Genomic DNA, 15,648 nt, shown 5'->3' with positions numbered 1-15,648 from the left:
TCGGCTTGCAGTTTTATGGTATCTCCGCTTTATAATTTTATTAAATTTTCTTATCATTTTTACACTGTAAAAATTACTTCCTTCTTATTAAAAAACATGCCATGTTAAATATATAAAAATACAGAAAGAAAAAAAAAAAAGAAAAGAAAGAAATAAGCGCCTATCCCTTATTGATAGGCACTTATTTTCTTCATCGTTTTGTAAACCGCCGCATAATGTGTCGTTTTAACAATCTAGGAGGAAAAAATTATTAATGCAAAAATAAACTATTAATTAGCTTATTTATAATATAATTATAAGCATAATAATCATAAAATGCCAAATGATTAAAATAAAACGAGTAAATTAAGAATACACTTACTTTATTTGAAAAAAAAAAAAAAAAATAGGCAAAATTTTTTTGTTGATAGTTTTTTTTTTACATTTAAATAAGAAAATACAATTTTAATAACATAAAATAAATTACATAATTAGTCGGTATTACTGGTAATGACATATTCAACAGTTGAGTCCTCAGTTGTGTCCTTAGGATCTTCACTTCCTAAAACTCACTTGGTTGCTTTCTAATAAATTAAACAATTCTGGTTTCGTTTAATATTCTTAAATCGTTTTCGGGCATGCCCGAAAACTGACGCCAGATCTGAAGTAATTAAAGATTTGAAAGTGTTAAATAAATCCATATTTTTGTCTATTTGTGATGTTTTCATAATTGTAGTTTCCTTTACTGCGTGTTGTTTTTTATTTCGAACCTCTTGGGCCTCTTCTAAATTTTTTTCGGTAGAAAGAATGTAAAATTCTATGATTTTTCTACCATGAAACAAAACTTTATAAATGGTAACCATAGGATACCAATGGTATTGTTTAAAAAAAGGTCTCAAGTCTCTCTTGCGTAGATTTCAAATTTATCTAAATTGATATTATAGCATGAGTTTATCATTCACATAAGTAACAGTATTTGTGCGGAAGAACATGATGACAGCGCATTGCAAACTTTTCCGTCTGCCATACAAACTATCATGGTTGATTTTTGTTTATCAAGATCTTCTACACATATTTTGGTGGGTGAAAGCATTTTAATTTAATGTCATAAATCATTGACTTCTTTAATATTAAATCTATAGATTTAAAAAACTAGTTTGATAGACCGACAATACCGAGTAGATGATGTGGCAGGGTTTTTCCAAATTATGGCTTTAGTATCATATTGCTCTATACCACAAAAAATTTGTATCGACACCATAGAAATGCTAAAAAAACTAAATTCTTTTTCGTAATTCTCTGCTTGTATTCGTTCTGTTCTGACCAGTCGCATCCTTATTTAATGACAATGCCCCACTTATTATCGTTTTATTAACATAGTTTCTCCCTCACTTTAGTGCAGGTGCTGAAGATGATATCTGGCTTTAAAGAGCTTATCTCTCTTTAGCTTTTCTATTTTTTGTAAAATCAATCATACAAAAGTAATAGTTATTGTGTTGAAACGGTAAAAGGCATTGCTTTTCTTTTACTTTGTTTTACTTTATTACCATTCTGCTGAAATAGTTCGGAAAGTTCTACATGAGGAGCGTTTGGTATCGTGAAGCAAAAAATTGCACAAACTTCGACATTCTCTAGTAGCCATTTTAAGAAAAACAAAACTTACCAAACCGGTACAAATACGTATATAATGCGTATTAGAAATGTATTTAAAATAGCTTAAGATTCGTAAAAAATATTGCTTTGATCTTGAGCGCAAACTTTAAATGCGTATTTGATGACATGCAACGTTTTTTAAGCATTGTATGAAAGAATTTACGACGCTGAAACGGAAAGCCGTGTACTTAAAATTTTCAATAATGACGTATTTTTTCATCTAGAATATACGTATTCTTATCTGTCTTGTAACCCACTACTTTTCTTTCCTCATCTAATCATTAGCAAGAAAAGCACACCAACAACCTCGCATAAAATGTTTTGTGAGACACTGACGATGTAAGGGCGTTGAGTTGCCGGGTGGCGCTAAAAACGTTATAACCTTTAAACGGTCAATAATATAGAAAAACATTTACATTTTTAGAATTAACAGAGAAAATTAAATAATAAAAAAATTTACAGTGGACAAAAAGTTTGTAAAAATTTATAACATTGTGTATTTGTGCAATTCAATAACATTTTTCTAGTTTTCATATAATGCAATATTGTTTTTTTATAATATAATATTGTTTCTTATAATATAATATTGTTTATCACAGACAATTTATAAAAAATAAAAAAAATTTATTGTCTCTTCGAAAGAAAAAGGTATCACACCCACAGCGTCTTTGACATTTTTAAATGAGCACTTGAGTCTACTATCAAATACACATAAACTGATAAGCGTAAACACGAATTTGGTAAGCGTAAATCCCTGCTTTTTGAAGAGGTTTTAGTTGAAGTTGATTTTCTTTAGGTTTTTTAAATCATTTTTTGAAAACGAATTAAAAACAGCTTAATTTTGTTTTTTGACCCTTTTTTAAAACTATAAACGATTAAAAAAAAAAAAATAAGGGGGGGGGGGGGATTTAAAACATATAAATGACCGTATTTTCTGAACACCAAAAATATTTTGATGAAATTTGAAAATTATTAATAAATAATAAAATAAACTATTTAAGGTAAAAATGTATTTTTTTCCAAAAAAATTTACTTTAGCCAGTGAACCAGTGGCTAAGAGTGAACCAGATGCGGCCTACTGAGTTTTTTGAAGGTATTTTTGTTGTTTTTTCTCTATGCGCTGTGATTATTTGTAAAATATTATCAATTTTAGCACTGTTAAAGTTGTAATTTTCTTAAGGCAAGACAAAAACCACTTTGTAATGATAAAAAATATTCCATCTCCATTAACACACACAAGACATGCATAAACCTTAAATTATAAATTCAGACAAATGAAATGTGACAAATATTTTTTTAAATATTATACTATGTAACAAAAATGATGCTGTACTCTTTCTATATAAATATATCTATGCAAGGATTATTGGCATGATGTTGCAAGGATTACTGGCACTTTCATGGTGTTGCATCTGTATATGAGGTTTACTATTAAATTGACACTTTTCAAACTCATCATCTAATGAATTAAAATTCATCAGCTATTGATCGGAAATTCAATAGTAGGAAAGGTTTGTGTACCTAGGGCCTCCTTATACCAAGGGAACCACTTTATTTGAAAACTATAAAATTTTAAGTAATGCTTCTCGCCTGGTGATTAGTTATAAATCTTTTAATTTTTTAATCTTATTTTGATTCTTAGAGAGGATTGCTACGACGAGATCGGAAAATACTTTTTGATAGTCTAAATTTTTTTCACTAGTATTTTAGATTGTTTTACTACCCTAGAAGAAATTGTCTATGTTAATGCTTTTCTATAAGTTCTTGTATATTATATTGTTTTTTATTGAAGTACTAAATTCAGTGTTCAGTAATCTTTTCAATCGGCATTCGCTAATAGATGACACTTTTCATGAGGCTATTATTTCTTGTACCTAGGGCCATATAGTTTGCTTGTACCTAGGGCCAAATGTGCATAAAGAATTTGATAACGAGGTAGATTGTTCAATTTTGATTGGTGAAGAATTATTTTTTCTCACGCAGACTTATTTGGTACACGAACTTCCCCTAATAGCGTATTTTAATTATTTTTAATCATGCTTTTTTTTAAAAAAAATTTAGGTATTGCTTGTTTAATATTTACGTTGCATTTTAAGTTAAGATAAGGTGCGTACAGATAATAATCAAGGATGATGATGATAAGTTTAAGGTCAAAGAATAAGATAAAATTCAATTGATTTAATTGAGTTTAAGAAATTAGAAAATTTTTTTCACTTTTTTAATTTCTTAAACTCAATGAATTGAATTGTGATGATTCAAAAATTCTATATTTTGTAGTATTCCAAGTATCATACTTAGAATACTACAAAATATAGAATATGATCATACTTCTTGTTCCTTGGTTGAAAAACTTATTTTGATGTGTGAAAAACGTTTGAATAATAGTATTAAAAAAAAAAATTTTCTTTTTATCATTGTTTTAACCGATTGAATATATTGATAACATATTAATTTTGTTCTGCACTAAATATATTTTTTACTCCAATTTTTAACCTGTAATAACTTATGTAGTGAAAAATAACATGTTAAATGTTTATGTATAAATGTTAAAAACCGATTTTTGTTCGAAAATCTCCCGATCGCCAGTCTGAGCGTGTTTTCACACTTACAGTCATAGTAAGTGGAAACCATGTAAAAATAACAGTAATAACAGTAAATAACCAATATCAAAAGTTTTTGCGAGTGGTTTCTATCGGTACAGACGTTTTGCGCTAAACTTGAATTTTATTTATAAGAAAACAATGTTTATGTACCTCATCCTACTATTTTTTTAATTATATCTTGAGATTATACTTTCACATTGATAACATAATATGAAATTGATATTTGCAAAAAAAATATTACAAAAATTGGACACTCCAATTATAATTGTACTTCTGAATAAAAATTAATTATTAAAAAACTAAAAATCTATATTTAAAATAATTTTTTAAACTTAAAATTTTGTAAAACACCAAAATTAAACATCTCCAAAAATAATTTAAAGAAATTATGAAATATAAGTAATCTAATTAGTAAATAAAATAAAGGGAAAATTCTTCTTAGAAAATGCTGCAATAAAAATTATTTTAAATTGGTTTGTAGTTTAAGGTTCTTTTGATTTTGTTGCAGGTAAGTAAGTCGTCAAGTACAGCCTGCCAATACCTATAAAAAAAAAATTGCATAGCTTGTCGAACAGCCTAGCTTTAGATATGTTTTGGATTAAATAGATAACCTTAACTTAATCTTAAACCAATAGAATAACTTAACTTTAAACCAATAAAACTATTATATACATCTACATCTTAATTTATTAAAAAAAAAAGCATAACATTAAGAAAGGTGTCATCTTATTAATATCTTTATAACAGGTAATATTTATAATAACTAATATAAATAAATTATTTTCATATTTTGAATACCTTATCTTTTTTATGAAAGTTATATGAAAATATCTTGAAATGATATAAATAAAATCCAAGTTTAAAAAAAAAAATTAAATAATTTAAACAAATATAATTTCTGAAATCGAGATATAATCAAAATGCAAAAAGATTTTCAGAAATAAAATGAAACCAAAAAATTTGTTACTTGTACATTCTTTTTGATGTTTGCCAGCAAAAAATTTTTAATAAAAAGCCATAAAATTGAGCAGCCTTGCAAGTCGTTACATCTGTGATACCTATTTTGAAACTCACAATACTTAAAGTAGTCTTTTTGTGATATACAAATCCGAAGTCCTTTAAGGACTCCACATCGCTGCTTGGATCATGGCTTTACTTAGATAACCTTAACACAAACATCAAGGTTTTTAATAATCTGATACCTTTTATTAGATTACTATAACCTCATACAAAGTATATCTGATACCTTGTATCAGATGTTTATCAACTTTGAAAAACAAACTACAAATTGTTTTTGTTTTTGAACATGCAACATATAAATGGATATTAATGAATATAAACGTGTGCGTATAAAATAACTATTTCGAGATATAGACTTTGTATAATATTTAAGAATAGAAAATTTTAGAAAATTTAAGCAATAACTTATAGTAAAAAATTAAAGAGAGACAATGTATGACGCCACGCTGTAAAAGAATGGGATGGGCAATTTTAAAGCTCATTTTTCGTTGGATTGCCATTGTTTTGACCCTTTCGCAATACGATATTCTGAAAGGCGACAAAAAATGCTACTAGATGGTACTAGAACAATTTTTCAGGCAAATTTGGAATCTCATTGTTTTTCCCCGGGAGCCTTCATTTGATTTTAAAAGTCGCGCGAACAATTCGCGCTAAAAGATTTTTGGTCAAAAGTTAACGCCGTGTAGTAGTAAAAAAGGCGCAAAAACTACAGTTTACGCAAGTTTTGCAACTGTGCTACCCTTAAACATTTTTAATTGTCCTAAAGGTCAAGTTAGGAAGGATTTCCCGGTCTGTTCAGGTTCAGGATTATTACGATCACCCTATAATCATGTTGACAACCCTCACACGTTTTTCTCATCTATTTCCAGGAGAAAAAGTTCTATAAAATTTCTATAATCTTTTGAAACATACGACCTTCAAAAATTCTATAGAATTGTGTAAATTTCTATAGAATCTTTTTTAATTTCTATAGAAATTCCTATAGAACTTTTTTTCAATATATTTATTTAGAAAAAAAAGTTTTATAGCAATTTCTATAAAAATTAATAGTCATTCAAAAGAAAGTCTATTGAATTTCTATAGAATTTCTATAGGCCATATATATCAAAAGTTTATAGAAATTCAATAGAACTTTTTTTACCTGGGTTAGGCTGGCCTAAAAGTAAGTCTGTGTTACATTTTTTCCTGCCTTGGATGGCGAATACTACTTTTTTTTTAAACTCAACTCATATTTTTTTACATGAAAACTCTTCCTGTTATATCCTAATGAGGGTACAGCTCTAAAACTCAGTTTAAAAATTTTGAGGCCAACTTGTTGTAAGGTTTCCCGTACTCTGTGGTAGATCTCAGAGAAGCTGATTCCATTAACAGCTGTAAAATATCAGAGTATTAGCAGTGCCATGCTGTGCATAGATAGTATCTCTGTTAGTGCTTTTGGTGTGCATTTTTGGTGTCGAGGCCACAAAAGGAGCCTTAACTTACAACTTTAGGTTAATTAGCAGTTAAATAGCACAAAAGGAGCCTTAACTTACAACTTTAGGTTAATTAGCTCATTGCTTGAGATGCTATGCTCTATCTATAAATGAGTCAAGTTCTTTCTAATTTAAACCATGACCAAAGTAACTAAAAATGTTAAACATAAAAATTATCACCACCACCTAACTCTTTCAATATATCGCTTACAAATATTTATGGTCTTTAAAGAAACTTTCCATCAGTCGAGTCTTACCTTTTGCCTTTTGCTTTTTTTAAGAATAACTTAAATTTGGCTGTTTCTTCTTCGGATTTCAGTATTAATGGCTCCTATCCTTTAATTGGCCTATTCATCAAGAAATCTGGTTTGAATCCTCTGGCCATTTTCTTATGTGCTTTCTCTTGGCACATCTTTACTCAATTACCTTTATATTTAATCTTTATTGTTCTCCTTCTTCTCAAGAGTGCACTTTTTTAGATGTAGTTTCTGATCAAATTAACAAAACCCTTTCTCTTTATCCCTCTTCTAATACTGTTGTTATTAGTGACTTTAATGCTTATCACACTGAATAGCTTGGCTCTAACATCACTGAGCCCAACTGAGCCTCCTACGTAACCTTCTTTGTTCAGGCAGATATAGAAGTATTTATTCCTTTTCTTCGGTTTCAAGTCAAGCCTCATTCTACTTCATGGTTTTCACTTTCTTGTGCAGCTACCAAATCTAATCGTAATCATTTTTTCATCTTTTTCAAAAGTACAACTCTATTGAAATCAAACGTCTTTTTATTGTTGTATGAAATCAATGTAATAAAATGGGTTGCCTAATGATAAGCTCCATTATTTCTAGTTTACTAAATCTCTATCTCATCTCAGAAGTTAGGCTCTTAAGACTTTTAGAAAATCTTCAAAAGTGTCATTAACATAGGTAAGTCAAACATTCCGTCTCTTATTCATAGGTCTATTTCTATTACCTCTTCTAAGGATAAGGTAAAACTATTTGTAAATAACTTTTCCTCTAATTCGGCTTTTGAATCTAATAGCCATACGTTTCATGCCAATTAAGTTAAACAGATTAACCCATTATTAGACATCCAATTCACTCCGGCTTTCGTTGCTGAAGTCATTTCTCAACTAAATCTCTAATCTACATTAATAATCTTTCTGACAATCTCAAAGGCTCTCTTTGCTGACGATTCAACTTTGTACAATCTGGCCTCTCTACTGTATTTGATTTAAGGCTTGCAGTGGCTTATGAATTTCAACTCCAAAAAAACTCCGTTATTATTATTTTATTTTATTTCATTTAGGTGCCCCAAGAAGTCCTAACGGTTATATCACAGAGCACCACGGATGAGCATTTAATTGAAAGTTCACGCCTCCTTCCTAACCGATGTCGCAAAACTTGCTTAGAGGTGGGGTTCGAACCACGAATCCTTCTACTGTAAACTAGGACTGTGGAGTCGGAGTCGGAGAAAAATTATACCAACTCCAACTCCAGCTTAAATAAAATATTTCAAAGTTTCATAACTTTCATATGAACTTTATATATGTTAGTCATTAAAATGTTTTATGTTCTGTCAGTCGCCCTTAAAATTGTTACAAAACTATAAGCCCCAGCTTGCTCTGATAGCTATAGGATATCCAGACATAATGGGAATAGTAGTAATAGTTTGCAACAGCTGTAGGGCTAGGACGTTGGCAGTAAAAGACACCAAAGCTCAACACACCAGCGAATTTCTCCAGGTCTTAGTGGAAAAGAATCTTCAAGAATATGAACTTAAAAAAGAACCAGTTCTTTCAGTTTTAACTGGCAATGCTTCAAACATGATAAGTACCATTAAACTGATGAACAAGACTACTGAAAGTGACAGGCAGCTGGAAGAACATGCTGGGTTCAGAGAAACAGATATATTTGAAATGGAGGAACACAGTATAGAGACAGAGGAGCAAACCGAAGTTGCTTCAGATGAACAGCAACATGACAGTTTAGATGATCTTGTTGAAACTGTCGATACGTTTTCGCATTCATTGCATGCGCTGTGCTGTGCATACGCTACAGCTGGCTATACGGGATGGTCTGCAAGAAGGATATGCTGCTGCACTAATTGAAAAGTTGAGAAAATTGACTACCAGAACCCCAAAAGTTGACTCAATTTTGACGCGCTGGAAAAGAGACAATTATTGATCAAGCCACACAATGGGGAAGTACTTACTTAATGATTCAACGCTTGGTTGAACTGAAACCCTTTCTCGTAGACATAGCTAATCCTCAATTGATGGTACATAAAAGCCAATAGAAACAGGAGAAAGAGCTTGAAGAATTTCTACAACATCCATTTGCAGTGACTAAAAAATTGCAAGAAGAGGACTTAACTCTAGGTATTTTCCTTAAGGAGTGGAAAAACTTGATGTTTTGCCTGTCCCAAAAAGGAGCGTCATTTGCAAGTGGGATTGCCGCTACAATGAAACAGAGAGAAAAAGTACTATTAGAAAATAAGATTCTTTTGGCAGCTGTTTATGTAGACCCAATGCATCGGATATTTCTTGATAATCAACAACTGACTAAAGGAAAAGAAGCTCTGTTTGAAATAGCTGTAAGAATGAACAAGTTGCAGAACAGTCAGGAACAAGAGGCATTGGGTTATACTGCCACATCTTCAACATCATCTACTGATGAAGACTTTGATTTTGAGAAATATTTGGACCATTGAGACTGTACAAAGCGTCCCCGCACGGAAAAAGAGTCACCCCTATCAGAGAATACTGCCAGTAAATTTCAGCACAGTTTTTTCATGTGCATTAAAAGTAGTGGAACAATTTGACCATTCATCAAGAGTAACAGTACTGCAAGCAATTGATATGTATCCTGAAGTTGCCCGAGTGGTTTCTGCTTTGCCACCAACTCAAGATAGTGTGGAGAGGTTGTTTTCTGCGCTAAAAAAAAAATAAGTTCAGATTTGAGGACACTCATGAAGGAGGATCTGACGGAGGCAATACTTTTTCTGAGGAATAATTCATAATTTTATTTGTGACTGCATAAGAGTTTATTGTATATCTATTTACAAAAGTTCAGAAAAGTTATTTGTTCAGAAATTGTTTTCTAATAAATATTGTTTAAAGCACTAAGTGTTCGAATTATTTATATCATGGTGATGAAATAGGCAATCTTAACATTTTAACGCAGTAAATTTGTTGTTACAAATCGGTGACTTATGAAGGAGTAGGGAGTCGGGAGTCAGTAGTTGGAGTCGGAGTCTGTCCATGATAAAGTCAAGGAGTTCAGAAGCTAAAAATCCGTAATTCAATGCCACCTCTGGGCAACTTTTATAACATCAGTTACTTCTTGAAGCACTTAAACAAAAAAAAAACATATAAAAAAATATTGTCGTGGAAGGAAGGGATGGAAAGGGTGGGGGGCAAGATTGCCCCAAATAATCATAAAACAATAATCATAAAACTTCTGGACTTTAAGGATAAAGTCGTCATTTTAAAAAAGACTACTAACCTTAAGGGTAAAAATATCTATATTAATGAAGATTTTTGCGCTGAGACAGTGCAAATTAGGAAGAGTCTAAGAGAACAGATGAAAATTGAACGAGCGGCAGGAAAGTTTGCAAGCATTTCATATGATAAATTGATCATACGCGATTGGGCTTTAATGAAAAGTAATAATTTGATATCCTAGTATTTTAATTTTTTTTAATATCTTATTTTCGTGATTACGAAATTACTTTATTATTTTTCTTTTCAAAAGAGATGACAATTTTTTATTTCATTTTAATACGGAGAATAACAGCTTTGATGACTATTTCAATCAAAAAAACTTTGAAAGTGAATACTATTCAATCCGTGAATCTACTCAATTTTTTAGTAAAAAAAAAAAAAAAAATTTTAATTTTAAATCTAAACATACGAAGTCTTAATAAAAATTTTGATAATTTAAAATTTTTATTGCATGATCTAAACCACGATTTTAAAATAATTAGTTAATCGGAAACGTGGTTAAAAAGCAATGAAAATAATTTTAATTATGAATTAGATAACTACGTTTCAATTCACCGACCTCGTCAAACCCACGTTGGTGGTGGTTCACAATTCTTTTAACTTTATTTTGCATAATGACCTCAATGTTAACGAAACAGATTGTGAGTCGTTATGTATTGAAATAACTAATAAAGCAACCAAAAATATCATTAGTTCTATTTATAGAAAGCCAGCTGGAAATTTAAAAATTTTTAAAACCTATCTAAAAATTTTTTTAAGGAACACTAACATAACAAAGAAACATTTCTACTTAACTGGTGACTATACTATAAACTGGTTAAATCATGCTTCAAATTTAAATGTCAATGTTTTTTAAATACCCTTATTCAACATGATATAATTCCAACAATAAACAAATCAACCAGAATAACTTACACTTCATCGACATTACTTGATAATATATTTACCAATAATATTCATAATTGCCTCTTAAAATCTGGTATAATCAAAACTGACATAACAGATCATTTCCCAATATTCTTAATTACAAATAATATAACTGATAATCATTCTGCCTTAAAATCTACAATCCAAACGCGACGGATCAATGAAACTCCTTATTGTACTTTCGAAATCTCTTATCAGAAAAAATTGATTGGAATCTTATATCACAATCACAAGATGCAAATAATGCATATGAACTTTTTTTGGCGCAGTTTTGTAAATACTATGAATTGGCATTTCCAATAAAAAAAAAAGTTATAAATTCTAACTCATTTTTAAACTCTTGGATGACCAAAGGTTTACTTAAATTATCTAAGATGAAACTTTATGAAAAATATTCGGTTTTTACATCCATTTAAAACATTACCGGTATTTACATCCATTTAAAACAAACATGACATCCATTTAAAACAAACATGACATCCATTTAAAACAACCACGACATTCATTTAAAACATCGTGTCAATCAATTAAAACTATCGTGATTTTCAATTAAAACATTTAACGCATGCACAATCTCAACATTCTATATTATTCTAAAAAAAGGTTTTATTTTAATATATTATATTTTAATATATTATATTTTAATATATATGTTTTAATATATATATATATATTTTTTAATATATATATATTTTAATATATATGTTTTAATATATATATTTTAGTAATAATATATATATACTACCAATCAAAACTAGATTTAATATATAAAAAACAAAGAATGGAAATGCCAATTCTAAACATTTAATGAAGGAACTGAGAGTTCTTAATATCTACGAACAAAATATCTATTGCATTCTTCAGTTCATGTTTAAACTCAAAAATGATCTGGTCCCTGAAGTCTTCCATAACTTTTTTCGCCTTATTAATCACAAATATCAAACAAAATACTCTATCAAGAACTACTATATTCCGAAAACCTCTTTAAGACAATCTAAATTCTCAATATCCAGCAGAGAACCCCAATTGTAGAACTCATTTCTAACAAACAAAATAAAAACGATAAACCCATTCCAACATTTTAAATGCGTTGTAAAACAACAGCTACTAGACCTCAACATTAATGAAACAATCTCTTATTTTTAAAATTTTTTCTTATTTTCAAAATTTTTCCTTTTTCAATTTAAATCTTCACTTTTTCTTGAAATTCTATTATATTACTTGCTTGGTTATTTAATGATGTTCATTGTAAAAGAAGTAAAAAAAAAATTATATGTATTATAAATATTTTATTATATTTGTATTTGGTTTATATTTTTGTTATATTTTGTCAACGACAAAAATGGGGCAAGATGGTAAGACTATTGTCTTCTACTGCTCCAGTCGTATATTTCACGGTAAAATGTTGTACAAACTTATATTAATAATGACGAATATATATATAAAAAAAATTTTTAATATATTATATTTGTTTTAATATATATTATTTTAATATATTATATAATAAAAAAAATAAAAATATATATTATATATTTTTATTAATTTTATTCAATTTTTGAAAATTATTTAAAATTTTTTTTTTATTTAAAATAAAATGTTTATTTTCCAATTACTGTCGAGGTATGTCATCTGACCTAAGACACGCTTCAAAAAAGCGTGACTTAGGTCAGAAAAATTGGAAAATAAACATTTTATTTTAAATAAAAATTTTTTTTTAAGGTGGTAGACCACTATTAAAAATCGAAAAAATCATTTTTTCAATTTTAAAGTTTTTAAGTAATATAATTATCGCAGATTACGAATTTCATATTGGTTTTATATAAAAATAAAGCTAACCCTATTAAAAATCAGTTTTTAATAATGCGGTTTAGGCATTTTAATAAATTTGTCCGTAGCAACAGATTGTTTATTCCGTTGGTATGTAGCTAAAAAGGAAGTTATCCTACAAAATACCATAAAAATTAATACAAAAAAACTTCATTTGTGGTGACTGCTACTCTAAAACTACTTTTTGTTCATTATTAAATGCTTTTGGTGCAGTGTGTTACATGGTTTTCAACGGATATCTTCAGTAAATGTCTAATTACTTTACAACGACCACAACTTTCTTAGGCTAAATTTCTGTCTTCTATACTTTGGTTAAATAATAACTAAAATAATGGGAAATAAAGATAAAAGAAATAAAATAAGGTATAGCAAGAAACGTAGACTCTTTAGAGGAAACCAACATAAATCATCAAACGTTGTAGCTGAAGAAAATCTATCTAATTTAGAAGAATTACAATGCAAATGTAGCTCTGCAAAAAAATGAAGATATTGTCATCCTGTTGCAGTAGTAAATCTTCCGTCGATATTGTAAATAATGATTTTGTAAATAAAAATAATTTTTTTGCTAATGATGATCAGTCCAATGACTGCTATATTTTTATGAACACTAACATTTTAGAAAAAATAATTACTGCCATAGGCTGCTGTCCAAAATGTTCTGCAAATGTTAATTTTAACCATGATGCTAAACTTAAAAAAGGTTTATCACACTGTATATTTTTTTCATGTGCATCTTGCCAATGGGAGCAAAAGTTTTATCCTAGTAAAACTATAAAACGAGTCTTTAAATGCTTTAGTTTGGAAACGTTGTCTAAAAGATGTTTTTGTTGGAATTGATGTATTATATTTAGGTTGCTGTTCTGCAATCATTAATTTTAATGATCGACCTAATGGTATCAATAGAGTTTTTGAAAAACTTTATTTAAAACCAGGGCATTATTCTTCAAGTTTTTTGGCATCGTCTGATTTGAAAAGAGTTAGAAATATGGAAAAAAAATGTAATGAAAACGGAAAAAGCAGGCGAAAGCAGTTAAGAAGTATTCGTAAGGGACAAAGATGAGGAAGAAGAGAGTTTATGTTATGGTGCAGGAGAATTTTAGTCTTTTTTATTTATTTACTATAAACTTTTTATTTATTTACTATAAACAAATATTTAATTAAGTTTATAATTTTTATTATCGCAAATCAAAAGAAAAACTTTTTTTTTCTAACTGAAATACTACTTTAATAATAGTATTGTTTATTAATATTATCATTTTTTTTAAACATATTTTATTTTAATTTTGCGTTAGTTTTACTCCACAATACGTTTATAATAAGATAATAATTTTCAATAGGTTTTTTTTGTGTTTTTATATTTTATTTAAAGTGTTTAATGTTTTTTTTTGTTTAAATGTGTTTTTCTCAGTTCTTTAAAATTCACGACTTTGCGGTAATTATCTCTTGATTCTCTTAACTGATTTTCATAAAATTTTCAGGAGTTGTTCCTTCAGTTATTATGGATGTCCCCTAACACTTTTATTGCATTATGATAACTCGATAAAAAGATATTAAAGTCCAAATATTAAAGTGTTTTTTTTTTTTTAATTTAAAAAAAATCTGTTTAATGTTTTTCTTTTGTTTTGGTACAGGATCTTTTTTATTATATTAAAAGCAAGTCTGAAAATTTTCAAGTTGATACCATACATAGTTTTTGAGATACTCATCGCAACGAAATAACCCTATTTTGGGGTTTTCGGGACCAAATTTCTCAAGCCGTTTGTTAATCAAAAAAAAAAAAAAAAAATTGTCATTAAAATGTAAATTTTAATCAACTTATATAAAAATAATTTCTAAAATGTAATTTTTGAAAGATTTTTTTTTATTAGTGGTCTACCACCTTAAATAATTTTTAATAATTGAATAAAAAAAATAAAAATATATATTAAAATAAAACCTTTTTTTTGAATAATATAGAATGTTGAGATTGCGCATGCGTTAAATGTTTTAATTGAAAATCGCGATTGTTTTAATTAATTGGCACGATGTTTTAAATGAATGTCATGGTTGTTTTAAATGGATGTCATGTTTGTTTTAAATGAATGTAAAAACCGGTAATCATATAAAAATGAAATAAATTACAAAAAAACTTGTTTGAAAAAACAAAGAAACACTCTTAAAAAGTTTATTATGCTAATATGCTAGAAAAAACCCAAGGAAACACACAAAAAACTTGGAATGTGTTTAAGCAGATAATGGGTAAAAATAAATAAGCGAACAATAATTTGCCACAAAAACTCTTAATTGATGGGAAAATGATCAGTAATAAAGAAAACATAGTTGAAAAGCTCAACAACTATTTCCTTGAAGTTGGCCCAAAGTTAGCTGATAAATTATCAAAAAACACCACAAATTTCGAATCCTATATAAAACCAACCGATATATCTATGAAATAAGTTAATTTAAATATAAGTGAGGTGCGTAATGCGTTCAATAGTCTGAAAAATAATAAATCTGTTGACATTGATCAAATTAGCGTGAACGTAGTTAAAGAAATCTTCGATATCATTAAACCATCTCTGTTTCATATTTTTAACCTTTCAATAAAATCCGGTATTACACAGAGAAGTTAAAAATTGCTAAAATATCACATATTTTTAAAACTGACGATGACGCAATTATG

Source organism: Hydra vulgaris, chromosome 01, assembly GCF_038396675.1.
Source record: "Hydra vulgaris chromosome 01, alternate assembly HydraT2T_AEP".
NCBI classification, from domain to species: Eukaryota; Metazoa; Cnidaria; class Hydrozoa; order Anthoathecata; family Hydridae; genus Hydra; species Hydra vulgaris.
Note: the sequence above shows the minus strand (reverse complement) of the source record.